The following is a 9,131-nucleotide window of genomic DNA, read 5'->3' on the forward strand; positions in this document are numbered from 1 at the left end:
AAGTATTAAGGATTGATAATCAGAATATATAACGGAACAGCACTTTAAAGTGTACCTACCACAAATGTTCCCTTGCTTAATTTGTCGTAAATCTCCCTTGCTGATGATTTTGCTCCAGTTGTCGTTTGTCCATACACTGTTGGTTATGTTGCGCAATGCAATGTTTGCGTTGTCTGCTGCAAGCCACGTAAATGTCACGATCTGGTTGGCAACCAACGGATGGCGCTGTCGGCCCCGCCGGCACAGGTGTTGGTCGTTCCAATCAGTGGCAGTTAAAAGGACTCCCGGCACGACCATTCCGTGTCGGGTCATTTAATGTGTTTGCTTCACCCTGTCAGGTTTGTTTCATCTTGGCAGATTTTTACTCGTGGTTTTGTTTGATACTTTGTACTTTTCTGTTGGGATGACTTTGATGTTTTAGATTTTGTTCCTGCTGACTTTATTTGAATACAATTTGTCAAATTCAACCTGCTGCTCCTTCCTGCCTGCTTTTTGGGATCCACAACCACCATCATCACCATCTTGCAAACCGTGACAGTAAACTCCTCTTTCCACGATGCTCTCAATGTACGTTGAAGTTTTGTCGCGTCATAAATGGCTTCTTTGGAGTTTCTCTTCTGAGGCTGAGGTTTTGGCTTGATTCCTAACCTCTTATCCATTTTTCTTGTGTTCTCTGTGCGTCTACTTTTGAAAATGATATGCAAATGCACAACATGAGAACACTCGGGTATGTCAATGGCCAAACCGAAATTCTGAAATTTCAAACCGAACGAATATTTCGAAATCGGCATAAAGCAAACGGTTGAAGAAAAATCTTTCTTGTTTTTCTGAAAAAAGTTGTCAGCCACTCGGGCACAGAGGTTCTGGAAGTTGTACCCCCGGACACCCGGCCAGACATTATTTCAAACACTGCCTGGACTCATACATTGTAAATAGCACAGCCACCTTATGTCAAGTCAATACAGTTACATAGAGCAAATATGCTTTTATATTGTATTTTAGACTTTGCACAATGCAAGTTCTTTTAATGAACCTTTTTTTGTGCAATTGTACATTGCAGTCTTCTTTTTTTTTGTAAATGCAATACTTTGTTTTATATATATATATATATATATATATATATATATATATATATATATATAATGTATATGTGTGTATGTATATATATATGTATATATAATGTATATGTGTGTATGTATATATATATGTGTGTGTATGTGTGTGTATATGTATATATGGATTTAAATTTCAAAATAGTAAAGCATTGAATGCTCACAAAAGTATTAATAGCCATGAATGGATAAAAAAAACGACTTTAGTTTAATGAGGGTCGATTCTTGCTGCCATAATCTTCACAAACTATCAACAATGAACTGATAGTGCCTTCTGTCATTCCCTTAAATTCCAAGGGGAAATCTGTCCTCAGGTAACAGAGTAGCTCAGGACATTTGGCTCAGGGTATCATGTCGGTCGAGGGCCCAGGTTAAGTGAGATGACCTCCGTCATCCCGAAAACCCAACGTGACCCACCTGTCATCAATCACCAAAAGGCATTTGTCTGCGCCTTCAAGAGCCACTTTGGGAAGTTTACAGAGGCAGCGGCATTCCTTCCTCTTTTCTATTTGGATGAGCAAGAAAGAAAACAGAAATGTATTGCGACAAGTCTCATCAATTTCATGAACTCACAAGCTTTGGAGATCTTTCCGGAATCATCAACAGAAATTCGTTTTGGGCTTTTCCAACAACATTTACTTACTTAGACCAAAAGGACATTCACCTGAGAGGGGGAAACAAAAAAACAACATTCTTGGTAAGTTTTTGTGTGTATGTTTTGTAAATGTGGCCTTATCTACTGATGACTCATCCCTCAAAGCTTACTGGAGAAAATGAAGTGTGTCATTCAAATGAGACAATTTGAAAAACAAATACAAGGTGACAATATTTTGTTTTTGAACAAATGTAGCTTGAAAAACAACTGCGTTGTGATTGATTGCTCATACAGTATTAATGCTGAAACCATGTTTTTATGGACATGCTGTGACTTTTAGTGTGAATATTTTTTTCCCTGTACATTGTAAAGTGACATTTTTTTTGTTCATCCTGTAATCCTCAATATACGGTTTGAGACAAAAATAAAGTAGACACAAAAAATATCTCTCCGCAGCATTAATACGATCCACCCACCCAGACAACAGATTGTTTCAGTATTGATAGGTTCTTCTCTAGTCTGATAAACACTTAAACGAACACGACAGCCATTTAAACTCCAAACAAGATTAGTGCATATCAAGGACGTCACCTCATTGAAAAGTTAAACTGGTATCAAGGCTTCTTTGCGCTCAGATTTGCCTCAAATGGCCTCCCTCATACCAGCTGTTACTCTTTGTTAATGACCATGACTTGCCACCTCGTCACTTTAAAGTGAGAATGCTGACTTTATTAGAGTCACAATTCTGACTCTAAAGTGAGATTTCTGCCTTTAAAGTCAGAATGACTCAAGTGAGAACTTTAAAGGCATTCTGGCTTTGAAGTCAGAATTCTGAGAATAAAGTCAGAATTCTGACAATAAACTGACTTCAAAGTGAGAATTCTGACTTTGAAGTCAGAATTCAGAGAAGTCAGAATTCTCACTTTAAAGTCAAAATTCTGTGAATAAATTCTGCCTTTAAAGTCAGAATTCTCACTTTAAAATCAGAATTCATTCTGAGAATAAAGTCAGAATTCTCACTTTAAAGTCAGAATTATGAGATTAAAGTCAGAATTATGACTTTAAAGTGACTTTAAAATTCAGAATTCTGACTTTAAAGTCAGAATTCAGAGAAAAAAGTCAGAATCATGCAGCCTTATTTTTTTCTTCAGTGGCCCTCATCCTCTTCTGTAGAAAAGTTACCATTATTTCAGAATCAGAAAATCCGAATCAGAAAACCTTTGTTCGTCCCACAATGGAGAAATTTGCAGTCCACAGCAGCAATTTGAAAGGGAGGGGCGGGGGTGAAAGGATAAAAACAACAAGATATTCTAAGCATAGTAAAATAAAAACGTCAACTATATACTGTAAATGTGCAAAACCGTTTCATAAAAAAACTGTACATAGTGCAGGTATCAAGAAAGGCATATTGATACATGTAGCTGTATTGCATCAACAAATAACTAATTATCTCAATAATGAAATAAACAATCAAATAAATAAACAAGTGCAAACCCAAGTAAGTAAATAAACACATCAATACATAAATAAATAAGCGCATAATTAAATACATTAATAAATAAAATAGAGAGTAAGTGGATTGAAAGGTTAAGGTAGCGCAACAGCAAACAACGAACGGCTAATTATTATTTTTTTTAATATATGTATTTTATGATACGAAATCATAATGATGTTGGTTTTCATGTTATAACAGGCGCTGCTGGTACCTTGGAGATTCAATTATCTCATCCCCTTCAAGTTTTCATACACAAACATCTAGCTGGCTACCCAGCTAGCTATCTATTTGCTCTCTATTAGCTATCTAGTTATCTGGCTGGCTACCTAGATGGCTACCCAGCTAGCTATCTATTTCCTCTCTATTTGCTGTCTATTAGCTATCTAGCTCACCATCTATTAGCTATTTAGCTGGATACCTAGCTAGCTATCTATTTGCTGCCTATTAGCTATCTAGCTGGCTATCTAGCTGGCTACCCAGCTAGCTATCTATTTGCTCTCTATTAGCTATCTAGTTATCTGGCTGGCTACCTAGATGGCTACCCAGCTAGCTATCTATTTCCTCTCTATTTGCTGTCTATTAGCTATCTAGCTCACTATCTATTAGCTATTTAGCTGGATACCTAGCTAGCTATCTATTTGCTGCCTATTAGCTATCTAGCTGGCTATCTAGCTGGCTACCCAGCTAGCTATCTATTTGCTCTCTATTAGCTATCTAGTTATCTGGCTGGCTACCTAGATGGCTACCCAGCTAGCTAGCTATCTATTTCCTCTCTATTTGCTGTCTATTAGCTATCTAGCTCACTATCTATTAGCTATTTAGCTGGATACCTAGCTAGCTATCTATTTGCTGCCTATTAGCTATCTGGCTGGCTATCTAGGTGGCTACCTAGATGGCTACCCCGCTAGCTATCTATTAGCTATTTAGCTGGATACCTAGCTAGCTATCTATTTGGTGTCTATTATCTATCTGGCTATCTAGCTTGCTATCTATTAGATATCTAGCTGGATACCTAGCTAGCTATCTAGTTATCTATTTGAGTTATTCCAGGTTCAGTGTACGCTGGTGCGTGTGGCTGCCGCTGCTCACCCACAGAAAGACCTGTCATGTGACTGTAAAGTGACCTTGAGAGTATTGAAAGGCGCTGGGAAATGAAATGTATTATTCTTATAATAATTAACCAAGCCAAATGAAGTTGTTTGGACTCTATAGCCACTTGATTGCAAATAGTGTCCTCCCTCAACCAAACCAACCAAAGGCTGCAATGCAATAGTTGCTTTGTTTGATTATATTGATCTAAAACGTGACTACAGAAGTGAGGTTAGCCTCTTTAATCTGACAAAACAAGGACTGGCTCAAGAACTCTCCTGACCACCTGGAGTGAAATAAGCAAATGCGTAATGATTTTAAGTAATGAATGAATCCTTCAGCATCATTTTTTCAGCTTAACAGCATTAATTTAAGCCAATGCTTGTTGCAATTTGTGGTCAGATGCCACGTCTCGGAAGAGGTTCTTAAAACCGCTTTAGTCAAGGAAAACAACAAGGGATAAAAAGTTATCAAGTTGGGGTTAAGAACTGCCAAGGCCTGTGAGGCCAGCAACAATAGAATCAAGAATTTCAATAAAAAAAAAAAAGAATGATGACAAGCTTTTGGTGAAATCTGATCAGCATTAAAAAAATAATAAGTCAAAGTCATCTTTATTGTCAAATATGCTAATATGCATGACATACAGAACGGATGAAATGAGTGTCCTCTCGGACCCAGCGTGCAAGGCACTTAGAATGACTTGGACAAACATACTAAACACCAAAACGCCAATTTGCCGGGAGAGAGAAGAGCCGCTGCGTGTTCACGTGCCGTCATCTTGGGAGAAAAAAAAACCAAAAATAAATATGACAACACAAAGAGAGTCATTCTTCAGCACTTGCTGTACCCTCTTTGTGATATGAAGCAGTTCTAGATGAAAGAGGAGAATATCGAAGCATCCTTTTCAGCAGTGGAACGGGGATGTCATGGTTAAACGTGCACGTCTACTACGTTGAAAGCAAACACGATGCTGTAGCATCCGTTGACGAAAATAGATTCTCACATCTCACGTCCCACATAAATCCGCTTCAATTCCAAGCCGTGACAGTTCCACATACAATAAGAGAAAAGGCTAGATTTACACGCTGTACAATAATGTACACATTTTCACATATATTCTTCACCATTTGACGGAGACAAAAAGTCCCATATTTTCCAAGTTCAAACCATGCATGGATATCTGCTACTAGGGACACGCTGATTATCATAGTCAGTCGTACAGGAGTGGTCCATCGATGAAAAGGTTTCTTTGACCGTCATCTGTACTTCTTCGAGGTATCGAAGAAGTACAGATGACGGTCAAAGAAACCTTTTCGTCAACAATTGTCCCTCTGTATTATTCAAACGCCCGTTGAGAAAATCTTTACGTCAGTGTCTGAAATAACGTCTGCCCAGATGCCAGTTTGAACGAAGATTTCAAAATCGGACTAAATTATTCCGATTTCGGATATTTCATTTCGTTTGGCAATTTGCATACTCGGCATGGCGGCCAATCAGAAGCCCACTTTGTGCTTTGGACTTTCCAGAGCGTTATAAGGTCGTTCATTTGCATATCATTTTCCACAGTAGATGCACCGAACCTCAGCCCCAGAAGAAAGATTGAAAAGAAGCCAACTCCACTCCTCTGCGAGACGAATAAAGGCAAATCCAATCAATCAATCAATCAAACATTTATGACGCTACAAAACGTCAACATACATGAAAAGCATGGTGGAAAGAGGAGTTCACGTGGCTTAGCAGTAGCAGACGGCGCACGAGGCAAAAACGACCTCGTCGGACAAAAAGGAGCTGGATCCGAAGTATAGTCGCTGGAGGCAGTAGATGAGTTCAAAAGGTTTTAGTGAGACACGCAGGGGAACACCAAACAAAACGACAGCACAAAGGGAGCGCGACCAACCTTTCCTACAGCAGTGGACAATCACCAAAGGGGACACACCGGCGACTACTGAGGCTAACCGGGTGACTTTTATAGTCAGAAGGCAAATCAGGTGTGCGAACCCGAGGAACGGTGAAGGGAGGGGCGCGCACCTGACGCCAATCAGAATGTGACACAAACATTGCGTCGTGCAACATGGCCGACAGTCGATGGACAAACTACAACGGGAGCAAAATCAGCAGCAAGGGATATTTACCGTCAATTAAGCAAGGGAGCATTTGTGGTAGGTACATCATTCATAAAAAAAAAAAATCCTTCAAGGACAACCGACGTCTCCGGACAAGTTGTGTCCGTAATTTGTAAAATGGCTTCAAATGACTTCTACTGAGCGTATTTTAAGAACATTCCACCGCATATAGCTAGATTTTACCTTTTAAGACTCGCACTGAATATTCAGGAAGTCTTGTTTTTGAGTCGGTGACGAGTCCGTACGTGACGTCACTAAAGGACCGTAAAAAAGACGCATTGTAGCGGTCCTTCCATCACGTCAATGTATTTTGCTGTACTTGTTTGGTCTGAAAATGTCATGTTGCACCAAAAAGAGCCAGGAGGCCAGAAGAGGGCGTCCAAGCGCCATATAAGGAATTTATCAGCCTGTGTAAACGGAGGTGGCCACAAGAGGTCGCCATTTTGTGCCTCTTTTTTTAGGCGAGAGATTTCCCCCCAATGTTGCCTCAAAATGGCACACATAAATTCTTTAACCGATTGCAAACATGTATGCTTTCCTCTTCAGAACTATTTGAATCATATTCATAACTGGATGTGTAACAAGAAAGCATATTCTCCGAATCTGAAGCAATTGTTTTGATTCTGCAGTAATGCAAGACGTCTTGGCGTGACGTCACAAATTGGGGGCGGGACTTTCTGAAAATGCCCAATTCGCAGCTCAATTTTTTGCAGATTTGGGACACTTTAAGTCACTTTTATTGGTGTTTTGCATTTGGATAAAAATATCATACTGCGTGTTTTGGGTATTTTAGATGCTATAAAACGTATTTTGATGTCAGTTAAAAAACAAAAAAGTGACGTCGGTTGTCCTTTAATACTTTGCAACAATGTTTTTTATTTTTTTATTTTTTTATTTTTTTTATTTTTTGCGATTACTTGTCTTATTGTGTTTCAAGCAACTTTTCAGAGTTGTCTGCCCTGGTGTCCGCCAACTTTTTTATCAGGAGTTTCAGACACTGATTATGTCATGTGTGGGACTGTATGTTTTTTTTTAGTCATTATTGTTTGTTGCGGTGGGCCATGGCCGTGGCTTTGGGTACCCGATCACTATGCTGCTCCATTGAGGGGACTCCATACACTCTTTGCCCGTGACTTATGGTGGTCATACAGTTCCTTCCGTCACAATTGCCTTGAGCTGAGCTTCACTTTTCTTAGGCCAGTTGTGTGTGTGTGCGTGTGTGTGTGTGTGTGTGTGTATGTGTGTGTGTGTGTTTGTGCGTGAGATGCTTTATGCAGATTGATTGACTGATTAATTGATTTCATGTATTGTGTGTAATGAATCTATACCAGGGGTCGGAAAGCTATGGCTCGCGAGGCATATATGACGCTTTTGATGATCGCATCAGGCTCGTCGAGAAAACTAAATAAAGTACTGTACTGTACATATTCTCGCTTTTTCGCTGTTCATCTTTTGGTTGGGGCTGCAGTTGGCAATTTTGATTGGATGATACCGACCTCGGTGGCCGTTGATGTCCAAGCAGGTAAACGCCCCTTCAGGTTTAATGAATGGAAGGATTCACCAACAGTTGAATTTCAGTGGCACTTTAACAAGCCCCATGCTAACGTTAGCATATATATACTTCTGCGAGTGACAGCAGAAAGCAAGTGTGGAAGCTAATGAGCCGTGTGCAGACTAGCTAGCAGTAACTTCACGTATGGACCCGGCAAGTTGACTTTCATTCCAATCATTTGGTTGTGTATCTACCCCAGTCAAGGATGACGCTTCGTACTGATGTCACAGCTATCTGATAGCTATCTATTAGCTGGCTGGCTATCTGGCTAGCTATCTAGCTGCTTATTTGGGTAGCCATCTAATAGCTTTCTAATGGCTATCTATTGGCTGTCTGGATTTCTGGCTAGCTATCTGGATAGCTATCTATTAACCGCCTGGCTAGCTATTTGGCTAGCAATCTAATAGCTATCTAATAGCTATCTATTCGCTGTCTAGCTGGCTGGCTAGCTAGCTATCTAGCTAGCTATCTGTTAGCTATCTAGCTGGCTATCTAATAACAATATATTAGCTATTTATAAGATAACTAGCTAGCTTTCTATCTATTTCAGTGACTTCCGGGTGAACGCTGGCCCGTGTGGCCGCCGCTGCTCACCCACAGAAAAAAACTCATCCTGTGACTGTAAAATGACCTTGAGAGTTTTGAAAGGTGCTTAGAAATCAAATGTATTATTATTATTATTATTTGGAGAAAAATTATCGTCCTCAAAGCGTCAAATCCAGGGGAATTTTATTACAACAAAGGCAGACTTGATATGATATATATATATATACAGTAAAGTCTCGTTATATCGATATTCAAGGGAGTCGGAAAAAATATCGATATAACCGGGACTATCGATATATCCCCCGAGAGGAAACCATCACGACAATTTGGGCAGCGGCAAAAAAAATGAGTTTGACACCCTTGATCAATGGGAACAAACAGGGTGTGCGTGCACGGACGGTGTTGTCACTTTTTGAAAGTTATGCGAGTTCAGTTGATTTCAAAATTGATGTTTGCAGATGACATTGTGATCTGTAGCGAGAACGGGGAACAGGTGGCGGAGAATCTAGAGATGTGGAGATATGCCCTGGAAAGGAGAGGAACGAAGATCAGTCGCAGCAAGACGGAATATATGTGTGTGAATGAGAGGGATCCAAGTGCAAGAGTGATGCTACAGGGA

Source organism: Hippocampus bargibanti, linkage group LG20 (genome assembly GCF_051943395.1).
Source record: "Hippocampus bargibanti isolate YZ-2025 linkage group LG20, ASM5194339v1, whole genome shotgun sequence".
NCBI classification, from domain to species: Eukaryota; Metazoa; Chordata; class Actinopteri; order Syngnathiformes; family Syngnathidae; genus Hippocampus; species Hippocampus bargibanti.